Source organism: Diplotaxodon limnothrissa, linkage group LG19, assembly GCF_057381915.1.
Source record: "Diplotaxodon limnothrissa isolate DT_005_m linkage group LG19, D_limnothrissa_male_GT1.1, whole genome shotgun sequence".
Classification (NCBI taxonomy): Eukaryota; Metazoa; Chordata; class Actinopteri; order Cichliformes; family Cichlidae; genus Diplotaxodon; species Diplotaxodon limnothrissa.
This window is the reverse complement of record NC_140614.1, coordinates 32,741,778-32,759,708: the sequence shown is the minus strand read 5'-3', so window position 1 is coordinate 32,759,708 and position 17,931 is coordinate 32,741,778.

Genomic DNA, 17,931 nt, shown 5'->3' with positions numbered 1-17,931 from the left:
TTTGGGGCAATGTAAACCCGATAATTACAATACAATATATTTATTGGGTTCACCTACAGTAACAAGTACTGTGTTGGACCCTCTCATACCTAAAAAAACTGTCTTAATCCTTTATGGCAGAGATTCAACAAGGTGCTGGAAATGTTCCTCTGAGATCCTGGTCCTTATCACATAGCTGTTGCAGATTTGGCAGCTGTACATCCATAAGGTACGCTGTTGGATTGAGAACTCGTTACTGGAGGCTGTTTGAGTAAAATTAACTCATTTTCATGTTTAAGAAACCAGTTTGAGACGATTTGAGTTTTGTGACTTGGTTTGTTGTCCTGAAAGAAGAGGCTTTTCGAAGACCCTTACACTGTGGTCATAAAGAGATTGACAAGGTCAAGAACAATATTCAGGTAGGCTGTGCATCTTGTGTATCACAGCCAGCGTCTAAATAATAAGGGAAATCCCATTCAAAAACATGAAAGACCTAGCCAAACAGCACTCTAGATAAACTCCACTGCAACTCACCGCACACTGATGGATGACAGAGCCTTTAGAGAAACGTCTCGAGCTCCTCTGTGGTTGTTAACGGTCTGATAATGTAATTACAGCCAGCCTGCGAGGATCCTAAGCAAATTAGCGCCCCACCAGCAGCACTAAACACATTTTAAACCCGGTCACAGCTCTGAATAGGCCTGGTTGGATTCATTGATGGAGTTTTTATTGACAGCTTGGAGTCAACTCAAGTTATTGGACCATGTGGTCAGTCTGGTGATGTCATTGTTATGCTCATTGAGTGCTTTATGGACATTAGTTGACATTGCTGCACAATGTGGACCAGGTGAGAAAACAAACGTCCCTTTGAACAGGAACAATTTTATGATTGAAGCTTATTGTGAAGATGAGGCAGCCATTCACTTAATGACGGTGGTAGTTAGTATGTTACAGTATTGCCTTTGTTTCTGCCACTGTTCATCAATAAATAAATAGGTGTTGCCTGGTGAGAAGTCCAAGATAATTAGGGGCTTTCCTTTACTTTCTCTTCACAGCATTGTTGTTGTTTTCAGGACAGGTTTTCCTGGTGGATTTTCACACTGCAGGGTAGAAATAAGGGCTCAGTGCCGTATGGCAGATGAATATTTGATGGCCCTTAATGGAGCCTTTGCCGTCATGGCATAGCTGCACTGTTCCCTCCGCTTACACTCCGCTCCACTGTAGTGGAGCCGTGTGGCCGGCATCCATTTTGGAAAGCTTCCCTGGTGGATTTGGTTGCCTGACTTGCTGCACACAACAGCTGCAGAGATTTCATCATACTGGTTGGTTTGCTAACTATGAAAATCATAAAGCAGACAACTGGCAGCGATGCTGATGCTCTGTAGGATACAGCGTATAAGATATCCACATCCGTGCACGCAGCACCTCCTCACACGCAGCTGTTACCCTTTGTGCTGCACTGCGTCTATGAGCTCGTCAGTACCAAAGTCAGCAGATCACCTGTCATGTGCGACACAGCGATAGCCTCATGTTACACATCATCCCATATACATCAAGATACGTGTCAATATTTATGCCCTCTGGGTATAAAACATTGTCGGCATCAATCCCGTTTGAGGAGATTAAGATCTTAACTTTGGAGAAATATGACCCCGCTTGTCATTCCAATTAGAAAAGTGACAGTGAGCCAGAGCAGCTATGCATTTGCCTGGTGACCTCATCCTCTATACAGCACAATCCATAACTATCTGACAGAAGAGCTACTCCCACTAATGTTTCACTATTGGCTTGGTGGCATGAGGGGATCAAAGTGTTTGAGAGTCTTAAGAGTTATAGATAGAGGGTGTGAGGGAAAGGACTTGGCCTTGTGTTGGAATGCAGAAGTTCAGATGTTGTGTGTGCATGCTTTAGGCACCTGTTTGTGTTGTTTTTGCATGTCTGAGCCATGCATCCATGCACGTATAAACAAACACGAACAACCATAGGTACCGTTCACATTATCAGTCAGTTATTTCTGCTCAGTAAGTGAGCAGCTTTGGGTGGGTGGAAGGTACAAAGGGTTCAAACAGTGCACTTTCTCTTTTGATAAATTGCAAAAGGAACATTCACAGACATAAGCAGCAGTGACCACAAATCAAAGCTAATCCCTTTGTGGTGTCTTTAAATGTAGAGTGCAGCATCACTGAGTCTTGATTCATCTTACTGGCTGTCTGCCACCACTCACAGCTTTAACCGATGTGGCGGAGCGCTGAGCACTCTGATCGCTCTACAGCCTCAGTCTAAAACCTTATCAGCTTGCAATTAAAATATTTCACAGTGCAGACGTAATTCAGTTTTAATGCAGTTTGGCTGGCTGCAGCTGAAGCTCCACTTTTGTTTCCTTTTTGCACAATAAGTATCATGTAAAAGAATGTGAAAGCAAAATATCGAGTAAATATAATGAATTGCAGACATACTAAATAGAGCAAGAAAAGCAGGCGGCTGAATTTCTCCCATTAATTTTTCATCACTTCTCTTTTACAAGGTCACCAGTGGCGGTGCTCGGCCTCCCTGGACCTCCAACAGCCAACAAAATAAACAAAAACACGGTTGGATGAATACTGCAAATATCAGATGGGAAACATCTTTGTGGTTTACAGACATGTTTGCTAATTCATGATTACCTCGGGTCTGTGTCGGGACTTTTCCGATTTAAGAGCTTCACTGCTTTTGGTTGCCGTGCCAACTATGACAACAGGAACCAAAATGTTGTTTTTTTAAATAGAAGAGATAAACACAGTGATGGCTGCAGACCAATTGTGAATGACATTCTTTTCATGAAGCGCATCAGATATCATACTGTGCTTGCACTTTTGATCCGATTCATTCATCCTCCTTCGCCCATCCTCCAGATTTCTAACCGTACTATGACATCACCGGTCTGCAGTCTATTACTGAGGCAATTCGCCATGACATCAACGTCTGCGGCCAGTGTCTCTCTCGTTCCCATGACCCAATAACTTACCTCTTCTGGTGTATCAGCGACCCCAGTACAGTAACCTTATCCTGGACCTCATGCTTGAAACTGAAGCAGTCTAATCAGAGGGGGGTAAGAAGGACCAGTGAGGAGTGAAAAGAACCGCAGACTAAACTAGGGTGGAGGTGGGGAGGTGATGTCCAGCTAATCTGCTTTCAGGTGTGGAGCGAGGAGGCCGCACTGAGGTGTGAAGGGCCCGGGAGGGTGCCAGGGGCACCAAAATGACACATTCTTGTGTCACAATAGAGATGTAAACGAGGAGATGAGTCTTGCAAGAGTGTGAAAAAAGCAGGGAATGAAAAGAAAGGAATGCAGTGGTTCAGTTGATGACCTGGTGATGACAGATCATTGGGTGGTCTAGTGCAATTGGCAGGGAGGTGAGAAAGGGGTAAGATATTGGGTGAGGTAAATGACTATTTATTTACATTTTTGAAAGGGTCAACTGTTTACTTGTTCCTTTAAATATCACCCTGCACAGCATGTTAATATATTTAAAAGAAAAAGACATATCAAAAGTGCACTTAACCACCTTTATTCTGTCTCATTGACAGAATTGTCTGAAGGATATATAAAGAAAGGAATGATCTCATTTTGAGAAACGCCCATGGATCCACTTTCATCATGAATTAATAGTTTCATTACCCAAGGGCAGAGTAATGTGCGGCCGATATTTCTAGGCAGTTCAATTGAAATAAAGAATAGGTCCTTTGTGGTACGCAGATTCTTTACAAACCCTCTATTCTGAGTACTTTGTGGTTTGTTTCCATCTTTAAAATAGGCGATGCTTTTCCATGTTGTTCTGTTAATAGTAGTAATTCTGACTGCAAAGGAAGGAGACAACATGACATCATTGTCTTTGTGCTCAGGTACTGGGTTGGTGACTGTCTGCTCTGTCTGAAACGCCGCCGGCAGCTTGATTTGTCTGTCTGCCCTGTGTTTGCCAGGATTCCCTGCCTGGCACAGAGCCAGTGGGACAGAAAGGAGGGCTGGTTGCGATCAAGAAGGACGGTTAAACAAATAGCTTTTAAACAAATAGCTTCACATTTTGGGGGAATAAAATATGGTGTCTGTAGCTCAGGTGGCAGAGCAGGTCAGCCACTAATCAGAAGGTCGGTAGTTCGATCCCAGGCTGCACCCTGGCTGCATGCCAAATATCCTTGGGCAAGATACTAACCCCGTGTTTGCCTACTGGTGGTGGTCAGAGGGCCCGGTGGCGCCAGTGTCCGGCAGCCTCGCCTCTGTCAGTGCGCCCCAGGGCAACTGTGGCTACAATGTAGCTTGCTATCGCCAGTGTGTGAATGTGTGTGTGAATGGGTGGATGACTGAATGTAGTGTAAAGCGCTTTGGGGTCCTATGGACTAGAAAAGCGCTATACAAATGCAGGCCATTTACCATTTACCATTTGTTAAATGTTAAAGCAGAAAATCAATGCATTTCTTAGACTGCAAGCAGTTTGCTTTGCATGAAGACTTAAATCGAGGGCTTACCTGGTTATACACATCTATAAATAATCTAAATAAAAACATTGAAGCACTTCAGACTGCACGGCATAATTGTGAAGATTCTTTTGTCTTTAGAGAGGACTACATGTTAACACAAAGCAGTAAGTCTCACACAGCTGATAACACACCTAAGACTGTGCACTGTTTGAAGACTCTTTGTGTAAGTTATGGTCATCAAAACATCCAAAGGAAGAAAATGAGAGTTCCCAGATGGACCTAAAAGAGGTCCCTTTGTTAAGGACCACATATTCAACCCTGGACATTCCCTCAACTGCAGGTGGCCAGAAGCTCCCCGCTGAGAGCCGGAGAATCCCAGAGTCAGCACATTAGCCTCTGAAAAGGAGAAGATTGGGGATTCAGTGACAGCTGCAGTGAGAAGCTCTAGCATGCGCGGAAAGCCACCTGATAACTGCTGTAAGGATTTAAGTTAGCTTTAGCATCTAACACTTCCTCAGATATGTTGTTGTGCATTAGTTACACTGTAACTTTTTTTTGCTCTGTTATTTGTCAAAGATTGTAAAACTTTACATTAATACATTCTCAGACTTCGGGGAATGAAGAGGCTACTTTCATTGACCAGCTGGGTAGAAACAGTCACAACCTTGCTCACACAACCTGTGCAATAACAGAGGTGGGAGGTAAAGTTTGAGGTGTGAGCAGAGTGAAAATTTCACAGTTTATTAGGTCTGGGCTGAGAAATCAATAAAACTGCTTTCATGTGAACTTCACGGGGAAGAACAATCCAGACAGGTTCATTAGTGAATTATACTTGATTCTTTTTCCCCTCACTACAGCAGGGAGGAGACAGCAAGCAGCTGCCTCGGGGCAAAATGAAAGACAAAAAGTTTGTACTTAATGCATGCTATATAGTAGATTTCTTTTCCATATGGGAATGCTAACATAAAATATGTATGTTGATCCATATGTTGATTCTTTTCCTATGAATATTTAAAATTGCAGCTACGTTGAGGGTTACACTGCTCTGTTTTGCATTGTGTAATAAAGCCGCAGGGCTCTTAAATGCAGTGCCAACATCTCTTTTTCTTATCAGAGACATGCTGATCAATAAATCATATCACCTGACAAGCCGCATCAAACAATGTGAATTTCAAAGTCAGGTGGGATAAAGCCAAACCCCCCTAAAAAAACTTTGTTGGCTATCACAATCAAAACATGAAAGAACAAAGCCACTCTACAGGGAAAAATATTGATCGAGAGCCACGGTGAAGTGTGGAGAGGATCTACGCACCCACAGTTAGGCTGGACAGATGCCGGGGTTACAGGAAGGTGAAGGTTATAAGTTCAAACTGCTGGCAGCTGAGGAATAATGTTGTCCAGAGGTTGCAGAAGGGTTACTTCTTTTGTTGCTGTGCGAATATTGTTTGGAAGCAATCAGGATTTCACGTTTAAACCGCACCAACTGCATGCGATGAAATCTTTGTGTCTGTTAAGTGACTTGAAAGTTATTTTGAAAGGATTTAAATGCCTTGAGGATGTTATTTATAGACAATGGATTCTGTTTGATTTCCACTATCTAAATTCTCTTCCACTTGAAAGGGGACCCTTCCCCTCCATTAATAATTGACATTTTATTACTTATCCTCCACATCGTGGCAGGCGTGCGCTTTGATGTAAGCCATATTCTTTTATCAGCACTGTGTAACGTATTGATTGCCAGGCAGATAGGAGTGCTATCAAAGGGATTCCTCGTGGGGCAGTCAACGCTGGGTCGCCTCATACTCCTGGAATTTGGTAAAGCACGGGTCTCTCTCACTTTTCCATCTCTTTGGGTCCTCTTGCTTCTTCTTTGGTTCATCCTGCATGCGTGCCTGCTGCTTATCTGGGTTACATATTCACAAAGAACAACAAAACTGTTGAAATGACATCATCTAAAGAGGATTGGGTTCATTAGGGGGGCAAGTTGCCAAAGAAGGAGGAAGGGTTTCCACCAAAAGAAACTGGTATTGCTGGGTGGACTGGCTCCCCAACCCCCCACTATCTGTTAAGTCTCGTGCTCTGGCTGATGATTACAACGGACGATCTCATTCATAATGCTCATTGTAGTTTGCTGGAGATGCTTATCGTCAGCTGAGTGACAAACAACAGTGTGTAAATACTGTAGACTTCAGTAGGCTGTGGTGCATCAGACAAACACAGTATAAGGGAAAAACGTGAATAGCTCTCACTTGGAATTCACCCAAACAACACCCAGAAGACAAAGTATAGGAATCGCGTGCGAGCAGTGGGGCAAAATACTCAGTAGCATTGTGAGAAAGATAAGCGCCATCGCTTTACACATGAGACGGATTTACAATTTCAGGAGATTTGTATAATCCATCCATATTGGCAAACACAGAAATCCTTTGTTTATTCTATCAGAAGCTCTCCTATTTAAAGATGTTTCATACATCGGAGTCCCGCGTGCAGATGCAGCTGCTTTAACAGCCAAGCATTGATTGTTATTTGACACTGGCAGGCCAATTGTCAGAAGCACTCACAGCAAAACACAGACAGCAGTCGTCACGAGCCTATCGTATTTAACTCAACAGAAAACACATAGTCCATTTTCACTAGTGAACACTTAGAGACCATTAGCATTAGTAGTGTAAAAGCCCGGCTCCTTTCCATCATCAATATCTCATAATTGAAGGGCTGCATGAGGCCCAGACTGGTGAAATTCTCCCACACCGGCGGTTCTGCTGTTGTCGATGACTTGTCCGCTCTGACTGACTGCACTTTTGTTTTCCGCGGATTAGGCAATCTGACTTCATCGAGGTCCGTGAGGGGGTTCGCGTAACGCTGCCTGGAGGTCACTGCACCCATGTGACCCCCTCCTCCTGCCCCGACGACAGCCCGTCGGCTCTCAAGACTCAGACTGTGAACGTGGTGACCCCACCTTCCTCGAGCACGCGCACACATGCAGACCAATGCTGTCCTCTGCGCAACAAAAAACCCCAAGTGCACGCACGCGAACACGTCCGCGCACGTACTCTCAGACTAGAGCGTAAATTTTTAATGGAATATACATTAAGGAGCATTCATGGACTGATACATGATGTTTCCCCACAGCTAATATTTCAGCAGACCTGTATCGGATCAGGATTGAATGATTGATTTTTCTATCAGGCTGCTTTGCTCGAATGAATAATTCAGGATTATAGCTTGTGACACCTTAAGCATATTGTGTTACTTGCTTTTCATCACAAGGTTGTGTTTGATTTTTTATGTGTTGTCTAATAAAAAAGTTTAAAAGAGTATGGCTCAAATCTGATGAAGGTTCATTGGATTTGCTATAAGGTCACTGCATTTGTTGCCATTGTAGTACAATTATGCATACATGTGTCTGTGCACCAGTACATACATACATATATATGTATTTGAAAATACTCTGGGCACATGAGCGTACGTGCTTGCTGATGACTTTCTCTTGGCCTCCTGTCTGTGATGAGAAATGTCTGAGGTCACACGCTGATTACTTGTCTCCACAAGGGGTCAAATGACTCTTAAATGTTTTGTTTACACTTCTAAAACCATGGCTGGGCTCTGAACCAAGTAGAGCGAACTCTCAGAATTCTACATAACTGAAGCTGAACTCTCCAGATTCGGTGCGGGTGCGTATTAGCCAGTGTGACGAGAGAAAAATGCAAAAATAATTAGAATTTAAATGAATCCAAAACAAATGTTTGTTTGTATTGGTAATTACATTTCTACAAATGACTTTGAACTGTAACTGTGAACTCGCAGTGATTTATTTACACTTAGTGAACTGCTGATTTCTTAAAAATTGCATAATAGCTACAATTTTCTGCCCCAGATTCAAAGAATCGCAAAGTGAGAAAATACATAGCAGTGTGTGTGTTGATTCACAGCTTAAAGAAAGATGATATTTCAGTGTTTTTTGTTTAAAAGCTCCTGCATCTTTCAGGAGCATCTCCTGTTTCAGCTGGCTACAGTCCTAGACCTTGACAAACAAGTGCTGGATAATTATTCGAACCAGTGTTAAATACAAATTGCGCAGACCTGCACTTGAAAGGACTTGCTGATGCACATCAGATACAGTAACTCGCTGGGCTGCGAGGCTTGCGCCGATAGCCTCGCCGAATGCAGCCGATTGAACCAAACGAACACACGGAGCAAAATCACAAAGAAAACTTGACCCCATCATGAAACGAGTGAATCTCATGACTCACTCTACTCTGTTTCACCCCGATGACAATAACGAGGGCAGGTGGCTCCAGCAGTCATATTTGATGTCCCACATCAGACTACTTACACCTGAGGAGTGTGACATCATGATGACTCTAAGCTGATAACCCGGCAACAGACCAGCGGTTGTTGTGAGGATAAAGGATTAGCCTCCGTTTGCTTTTGCTGCTCTTTGAACCAGAAAAAGGCTGAAAAGGCTCGCACATGAAAGGACCATCTTGCTGAGAAAGCACCGAATTGGGGCGCTACCTCTCATCAAAGAGGTTGACTCACTTCAAGCACAGAGAGCTCTTTTCCATTGACTGGGGAAAGAGGGGGGTGACGGCTAATGTGCTGCTTCTATTTGTCTTTGCAGGTGTCAATACGTGTATGTGTAAGATTTTTGTTTGGTGCGTGTGTTGGCCGTGTCTGTCTGCCATATCAGGTGCGGTCTCTGTCGCCTTCCTACATTGTTAGTGGATAATGAGTTGTGATTAAATATGAATGCTAAGTGTTTGGTGGCTGGAGCCCAAAGCTGAAACCGGATCCAGTCAGGCCCACGGGCAGCATAATTAGTAGCTGATGATAGATGCCATTAATGTTGTTTTTGCACACGCTGTTTGCGGGGCTCTAAGCTGGACCTCCTCAAGCAGTAGGCTGCCTTAGCCCATCCATAGTTAATTAAGTGGCAAATAAATAAATCCTAAAACAGCCGCGGTTATTCCGTGTTGCTGTAAAAACAGATTCTAATCAGCTTTATTTCAATTGTTTAATGAACAACAGCGATTAAATAGTATGCCATTTGTGACTTTTATTTGATCTCCTTTATTATCACCTCTGGGGACTTTGTGTTGAAAGCGTGACGAAAATCCTGTGGAAAACAATATCAGCATTTCAAAGATTTGAAGGACCAGTGTGATGTCTTTAATGATGGAGAAAAGCCCTTTGTGCACGCTTGAAGGGCTGTGTTTGGTTTTGAGTGCTCTTTGGATTGTCATATCCCTGGTGTGAGATTGACTCATTCATAGCGAACAGACTCCCTGTCTTCACGGTAAGCTTCTGGGCCACATCGCAGTGGACACCGCCGCGCTGTCTTCTCTTCCGAGGGAGGCAGAGGCATGTCCACGGCTGTAAGGACTCGTCTGGCTTTGAGGTGCCGTGGCTTTAATGTGTGGAGCAGATTAAACAGCATGGTCTTTGTGAAGTTTAGATAGCTGGTCAGCTCTCCCACACAGCTATCCGCTCTTATCTGTCTGTGTGCATGTTTGTGCATGAGCGTTACGGGCTGGGGCCCTCGCCGTGCACTCTCTCAGATTCTCCGAAGGGCTAGCAGAACAACTCGGCACACCAGTCAGTCTCATTAACTGAAGCTCAGACTTTTCAGGAGGATCCTGCCTATGAGTAGCCAGCAGGCAAAATATTAAGAGAAACGTGAGGGACCAGCTCCTGCATTTCAATTAAATCTTCTCGCTTGACATAAAAGCATCACCTGCAGCCAGTTAACTGCTGGACTTCAGTATGTCTCAGCTGTGATATAAAGTACATCACATCGCCCAGTGAAGTTCAGACAGTAGTCGGTTCAACAAAGGGTCAGAGTATGTGAAAATGTTCCCTGTGCCATTACGCGTCAGATTCCTTCTTCTCCCACAGAGACAAATGAAATAAACGTCTATACGCTTTGGACTGTACAGCCACGTAGTTGCAATAGGTCTGTTGGTTGGTATTATAATTATATCATTTGTTGACAACAAATAGAAATTCATTAGATTAATAAAAATGTTTTAGACGGAAACTTCTTTCAGAGGCAAAGTGATTGTGTCATCATCCTGAGTCTAGACTCACAAAGTGGGACGTTGCACACTCTGATGCTCTTTTAAAGAATCCTTTAAACCAAACCAATGCCACGAGGAGAACTATGGGATTTCTAGATTTCTCTTTAGTGTCTGTAAGTTTATGTGTGCACCCACGAAAACAAAGGCCTTTTGTATCTGGGTCACCCACGAGAGTGTGAGGTTTGGCCGTCAGTGTGCAAGCCAGACGGGGATGTATGATTACCAGACGGCCCTTACAATAGGTGGCCATTTGTGTCAGCGCTCTCAGTTACGGCGGTCAGATCGGATGTCATTGCTTCATAACTAGCTTCACCTTCACAATTTTTGAAAGCGGCCGGGTTCAAGCACAAAACTACCCCACTCCTCCTCTCCACACCTGCTACATTATTCAATGTGTCTTCACCTGAGAGGACCTGTGAGGGGTTGTAGACTGACAGAAAATAGACTTTGGTTTCTAACAGTGGCACTGCCTACCAGAACAGAAAAACACAGCTCATACATGGGTAAACACATGTAAGGACATAGGCAGTAAACTGTATATCCTATATACTTTGATTATGTTAAAATACCTGCAAAAACAATCACAATTCATTGTATTTAATTTTGCCTTTGACGATACTTAGATAAACAATTAAAGCAGTAAGAGTGAATTACACCATAAAAAAGCAAAGCTCAGCTCAGTTTAAAATGGTATTTTAAAAATCGATCAAATGAAACAAATAGTATACAGCTAACGCCGTCAAAGTGACTAAGCTTAAGAGTCCAGCTCTTGGATGTGAGGGGGTACGGTGTTCCAAAGTTTGGATACAGTTAAGAGAAAACCCTTGCACCCATAGTTCTCAGATTAATGGGAGGTACAGTAAGCAGACATGCTGATGAAGACCACAGGGAGAAGGAGGGAGTGTGAGTCTGGAGAAGATCAGGGAGATTTGCAGTGCAGAGACTATGTCAAGCTTTAAATGTTAATGGCAATATGCAATATAAATGGTTATTCTCATAGGAAATTTACACATTCATATAAATATAAATGCATGTGTGTGTGTGTGTGTATGTGTGTGTGTGTGTGTGTGTGTGTGTCCAAGGATTATTTATGCCGTGGAGAGCTAAGTTTGTTTACTAAGTCGCAGCATGGTCATGTGTCTTTTTTACGAGTTTTCAAAATCCAAAGTATTCTTAAGCAAAGACGTTTTAAGGTTTGTCTTAGGTCAGTTTTATATATTTAACATTATTTATATGTTTTACCGCTTCCAAGGCCAGTGTTATAACTGAGAAATTACCTAATGTGTAATACATGTCTAATTAAAATGTAATTATTCCTGAATATTGGTCGAGAATAAGATTCTTAACCAAAACTTATAAGCCAGTAGCAATAACAGACAACTTATAAGCTCAGATGTTTATGGCCACAAGAGACAACTAGTTGACTTGGAGATTTAAGGGAATGTTTCTCAAAATCAAAAACTATTCCCATTTTGTGCATGCAGCCAAAGAGGTGATATGTTTTAGCTTATCCTTATACTACTACTACTTTGGATGGATGTTCATTTAGGTAGTTTCTTGTGTTAAAGTGACATAGTTCATGTATTTATAAACAATAATTATCATAATTACGTTTTCTCTATTGTAATTACATAAAAGGTTTCACAGATTTTGATTTTAGTAAGTATATGTACAAATATTTTCTGCACTTCTGTTAATCAGATATATATGTTAGATATATGGAATTTAGTGATTTGATTTGCTACATGTAATTTTTATATTACATGTTAGATGTCATATTTTGAACAATATGAACATGTAAAATGAAGACTATATTAAAATATATATTATAACATTAACCCTCGAGTGACCCTAGCGAAAAAAAGGGACCATTTTGGGTACGAAGGGCAAAGGATGGGTATAAATTTTAAGGGATGCTCAAGAGTTAAGTATTTTTTGCCTATTAAAAAACATTCAACTGAAGACTCATTTCACTCACTTATATAAAAACAAATTAAGGTGCAATATGGACATTATGAACCATGCTGGGCATCCTCTGCATCCCCTGCACACGGCCATAAACAACCAGAGGAGTCTGTTCAGTGAGAGGTTGCTTCTCCTAAAGTCAAGGACCAGCAGACTTAAAAAGTCCCACACGCCAACAAACTGTTTAACTCCTCGCTGGAGGGGAGAGGGAGGGGAAACGGGGACAAAGGAGGGGGGAACAAGTAAGCTGTAGCGCCTTTTCACTGTGCAATAGTTTTTGTTAATATCCAACAGTGTAATAGACTCACAATACTTGAAATGTGCCGTTCCCTTGTATTCTTATTCCTATTTATTCTATTTATCCCTTTTGTATTCTCTGTATTTATATATGTGTATATGTGGTATATTTCTGCTCACATTCTGCAACTTCTGTCGGTGCTGTGCTACTGGAAACTGAATTTCCCGGAGGAACCCACCCGAGGGATGAATAAAGTTTCATCTAATCTAATGTAATCTACAGGGCAGTGCAGGGCTTTGTATCTACCACTCCGCTGTGATATAACGAGCGGTCACGGTCACGTGGCTTTCCGTTGCCCTGGAGATCCACCCATTTGTAGTTAGAGCAACAGAAGATGCCTGGGACAGTTCAGCCATAACTTTAAACTTCTCCTGCTCATACATGCTTGGAGCGATCTTGTCACACTGAAGTGGACACGCAACGGGATATCATAGCGTGGCTCAAGCACGTTCATCACAGTTTAAACCGCTTGTTTTGCACAACGGAATACGGCCTCCCGTCTGCAGCTAAACACCCCAATAGCTTTTGTAATAGCTTTAGCCCGGTCGGATTAGGCAGCAAAGGGCTGCTTAAACTCCTCTGCTCCTCCACTTGGACCGCTAGCGCTGGCCATAACTGACCACGCACACCATGCACATACTTTTAATTCTTTTTCGCATCTTCGGATCACGTGCGTACCGAACCGTGGAGTGGGATCGGTCTGGATTTTGGATCAACCGTGATCCGTTGCACCACTACTGAACATACATATACACGGTATAATCGGGGCGACCGTGGCTCAGGGGGTTGGGAATCGTATCTGTAACCGGAAGGTCGCCGGCTCGATCCCCTGGGCTCTCTGTCCTGGTCGTTGTGTCCTTGGGCAAGACACTTTACCCTATTTGCCTACTGGTGTTGGCCAGAGGGGCCGATGGCGCGAAATGGCAGCCTCGCTTCTGTCAGTCTGCCCCAGGGCAGCTGTGGCTACAACCGTAGCTGCCTCCACCAGTGTGTGAATGTGAGAGTGAATGAATAGTGGCATTGTAAAGCGCTTTGGGTGCCTTGAAAAGCGCTATATAAATCCAATCCATTATTATTATTATTTTACTATTATTATTATTACTATTTGGAAATTACATTTTAAAATAGGCAGCAGCACAAAAACTACTTGTTGGCCTGTTTTGAGGAAATTCATATTGAGGTTTGAGTAAATATCAAGGAAATAAATGTAAAACAGTGTAAATCCAAGTCATGAATGATGTGTGTATATGTGTGCGCCTAATATTCCAGCTCCAGATGCTAATTCTATGATCTTGATCGTGTTGTCCAGATAAAATCTTCAGAGGAAAATCTGAAGAATACAAGTCATATTAAACAAACATGAAGGACTACAGGATGAGATTGCTGGGTGTCAAGGAGGCAATCCCTCTTTTGTTTTCAGGTCACCTCTGCCATTGGGTCATGGTCCTGTGCAAGTCTCATCTAACTGGCTTGTAGTCAGGATGTGGTTGCCATGGCACATGTCCAGTTGAAACAAATGAAATCCATCCTTCTTAGTTTCCAGGCAGGATTCACATGCGGAGCATGTTTTGCGAGATGCTCTGTGTGTGTGAGTGTGTGTGTTTGTGATGAATTGCGTGTGCACATTCATATAGAGAATGAGATATCAAGAGGGAGAATGGGCTTTTGAGGTTACAGAGGAAGTAGGGCATGTGATTGTGCAGCCACGTGCATGCTCGTGCGAGAAGGAGTACTACTGTAAGTGTGTGTGGGCGTGCACGCATCGCTCTTCAGAAACAGTTTTCTGATGTAACATGAACCGATGCCCGCCTTCTCTCTCCCAGGCATCTCGGGCGTTTGTGGGAACTTATTTCTGAACACTTGCTTCCACCAACCAAACAGGAGTCAATGACTATCACACCAAAGAGACAATAAGGGCCAAGAGCTGTAGGTGAGCACATCGCTACAGAGCCTTAATCCACATACTGATAGATGCGACTCAGTTAAGTCAACAAGGTCTCCAATTTAAAATGCATGTTTCTAGATGATGGCGAGAGTAGCAGTGAATACATCACTGCGAGTCACTATTTGTGCTTTAGATGCCCGCGTCTGTGTCCCACTGAGAGTTGGCCTATAGCTTCAATGATTGCTGCACTTCTACACTGCACACTAATGTTTATTAATGAATAACTTGGCTTTGTTTTCCAATGATATTTTAATGTCATCAATATGTACTTAGGTTTTTCATTAATAATTAACGCCAGATTCTTTCAAATACTAAACCATTTAAATGCAAGGTTATCTAATATACATGCCTATCTGTTTCTTTTCCCAGCTGACATGAGAATGTATTGTAGCGCTAGCTTTCATACAGCGTGTACAACAATGACCTGTACTTAACGGGATTCTATAGTAATTACAGGTGTTTTAAGTGTGTGTGTGGTGGTGGTGGGGTCGTCTTTGTTTGGCAAGAGTACAAAAGGAAGCAGCAAATAATGCTCATCTTTGAGCCTTTTGTTGCCGCTCATGCAAGAGGTGATCGAGTTTCCAATATCACTGTGCATGAGGAAACATATCCCCTTTTCATGCATACCCACCCCTTCGAAGAAACTGCAGGTGGGACAAAGGCCAACCTAGCAGTCTATCCAATTAACGCATAACAGAGGAGGCAGAGACCCGTGGCTTCTCACACAGCTCAGTGGTGGGACATGATCACAGCTGAATGACAGTGAGAGGGAGAAAGAGGAGTTGGGGTGGGGTGTGTTACGTGTGAGAGAATGCAGAGGGTCGGCCCCAGCTCCAGCTGTCCCAGGGTTCATTGATCAGTGATTGGAGACAGCTCTGCTGACAAGAGGGGGCAAATTACCAGTATCTGCCCTGCACTTGATAACAATATGCCTACTGGAGACAATTTAGCATAGACCTGGATACTGTATACGGATAATAGTATATAACAAATTCAAGTGTTTTCAGTCCCATCTGCCACGGATGTGTAATATCAAGCACCTAGCCATGCAGTCTGCCTTTAAAAACAATTGTGAAATTATGGGTTGTTCACTGAATTTGAATGTTAGGACGCCACCAACAGGTCGGTTCCAGGATCAACTTTAAGGCCTGATTTAGACTTCTTGGGGGAGTCTTTATAGAGCCTATACATTGCCTCACATCATTGTCAGGATTTGTGTGCATGGTGTATTATGTGTTAATTACTGTGTAATTGTGCCCCAGGGGTTTATATGCAATGCTGTCCAATAGAAACCGGGGTCATTGCTCTTTGTTGCTTTCAGTTTTATTCAGGGACAAACATATTTGTTAACTCCACTTCTTTGAACATTCCCTCGCATCCATTCCGATAGCTTCAGCATCGTAAGTTAAACATTTTTATGATGTATTTGGATTGCCAATTACTCTGTAATTTGTGCTTTTTCTGAGATGACCTGATTTAAAACCTCTGATAATGTGACAGTTTCAAGAGCTATCATACTGTCCCAGTTAAAGCATCTGTGAAAAGCCTCTGATTGTTGTTTTTGTGATAAAAAACAAAAGCGTGAGTATTCTCTGCAGGTGCCTAATTAAACTGATCAAGATGCAGTCCTCTTCCAGCTGAATCTAGGTCATTTCTACCGACACTGAACAAACACAGGCATAAAAACTTCTGAAATTATAGTCTGTAAATGTAACCTGTACTTTTGTTCAAACACTGTGGCGATCAGAAGTGGAAAACATAATAAATTACACTTGGGCAAAATGTTGACATGAAGCCCACCTTTTGTGGATTTATAGACCCACAATATAGTGTCACATTAACATAGAGGTACATAGACCACAGTTTTAAAGAATACACTTATCAGCAGCATCAACAAAAGCACAAATGACACGGTTTAGATGTCTTCAGCTGCGAGTGTGGTACACAGATCTCTCATAAAGCCTTTCATAGATGTTGACTTGTCTCTTACACTGTTATACAGTTTCACATCCATTACATATTGAAATCATTCTAAAAATGACTTCTTTACTGCAGAGTCTATGACAGGTCAGAGTGACCAGCAGAAATGAATATAATCAGTGTCTGACAAAATATTTAACTAGTCTACCTTGGTATATATTTCACTTTTAGCAAAAGTCTGGTTTCTCCACTAAAGTGTACTGCTCTCTAAGGTACAGGATGTGACCTGCCTTTTCAAGTAACTACTGAAACATAGATATCATACTATAGTGACTTGATGCTGTTCAGTATATTATTGTCCCAGTAAGAAACTGAGTCTGTGAATGTGAATACACCTACAGTACTGTGCAAAAGTTTTAAACCAAACCTCATTTCTTTATATTTTGCTTCCAATGAGCCAATAATTCTTGTAATTCTGCTTTTGCTCCAAGCCCTCCATCCTGGACCCCCCTCCACCTGCTCGGGCCTGGTGGTCTGCTGTTTTTGGGACTGTCTGGAGCCAGCCCTTAAGAGGGGGTACTGTCATGGTCCTGAGTCAGGGACCCAGTAATTTGTGGACAGTGTCTGAAAGTCAAGTACTTAAGAAAAAGGGGGGAAAATCTAGCAAAGACCTGACACAGGATCAGAGAGATGCATCTGGACCTTAAATGCATCTACTGTTTGCTAAAGCATCATCGGAAATGGCTTCAGTGGAGTGGTGTCTGTAAAGAAGCCATTCTTAGGGAAGGGAAATGGGGAGAAAAAGGCTGAGGTGTCCCAAATTACGCAAGAACGAGACTGAAAATCAGCGATAACAGGTTTTGTGAGGTGAAAATCCAAATTTAAATCCCTATCAATAATGTACAGACGAGGTCAGGAGGTACAACGGTGAATATCTACAGCTGTCTGTAAAACACAGTGGAGGCTCTATCATGTTTTAAAGCCCCACTTCAGTCAATGATTTTGAATATCGCTGCCATCAGATTTCAAACCTGGCTTAATTTTTCAGTTTCCAAACACAATCTGAAACAGGATTGTGCAGTAAATGTATACCTTGGGTAGAAAAACACATCAGTCATGGCTTTGCTGAGCCTGGACCTCAACATCAGTGAACCAGTGTGGCATCATCTTGACAGAGAACAGAACAACAGGCAGACAGCATCCAAAGAAGAGCTCTGAATGTTCTTCAACAAGCCTGGAGAACTATTCCTGTAGACTACTTTACATAAAGAGAGTTCAGGCTGCGGTCA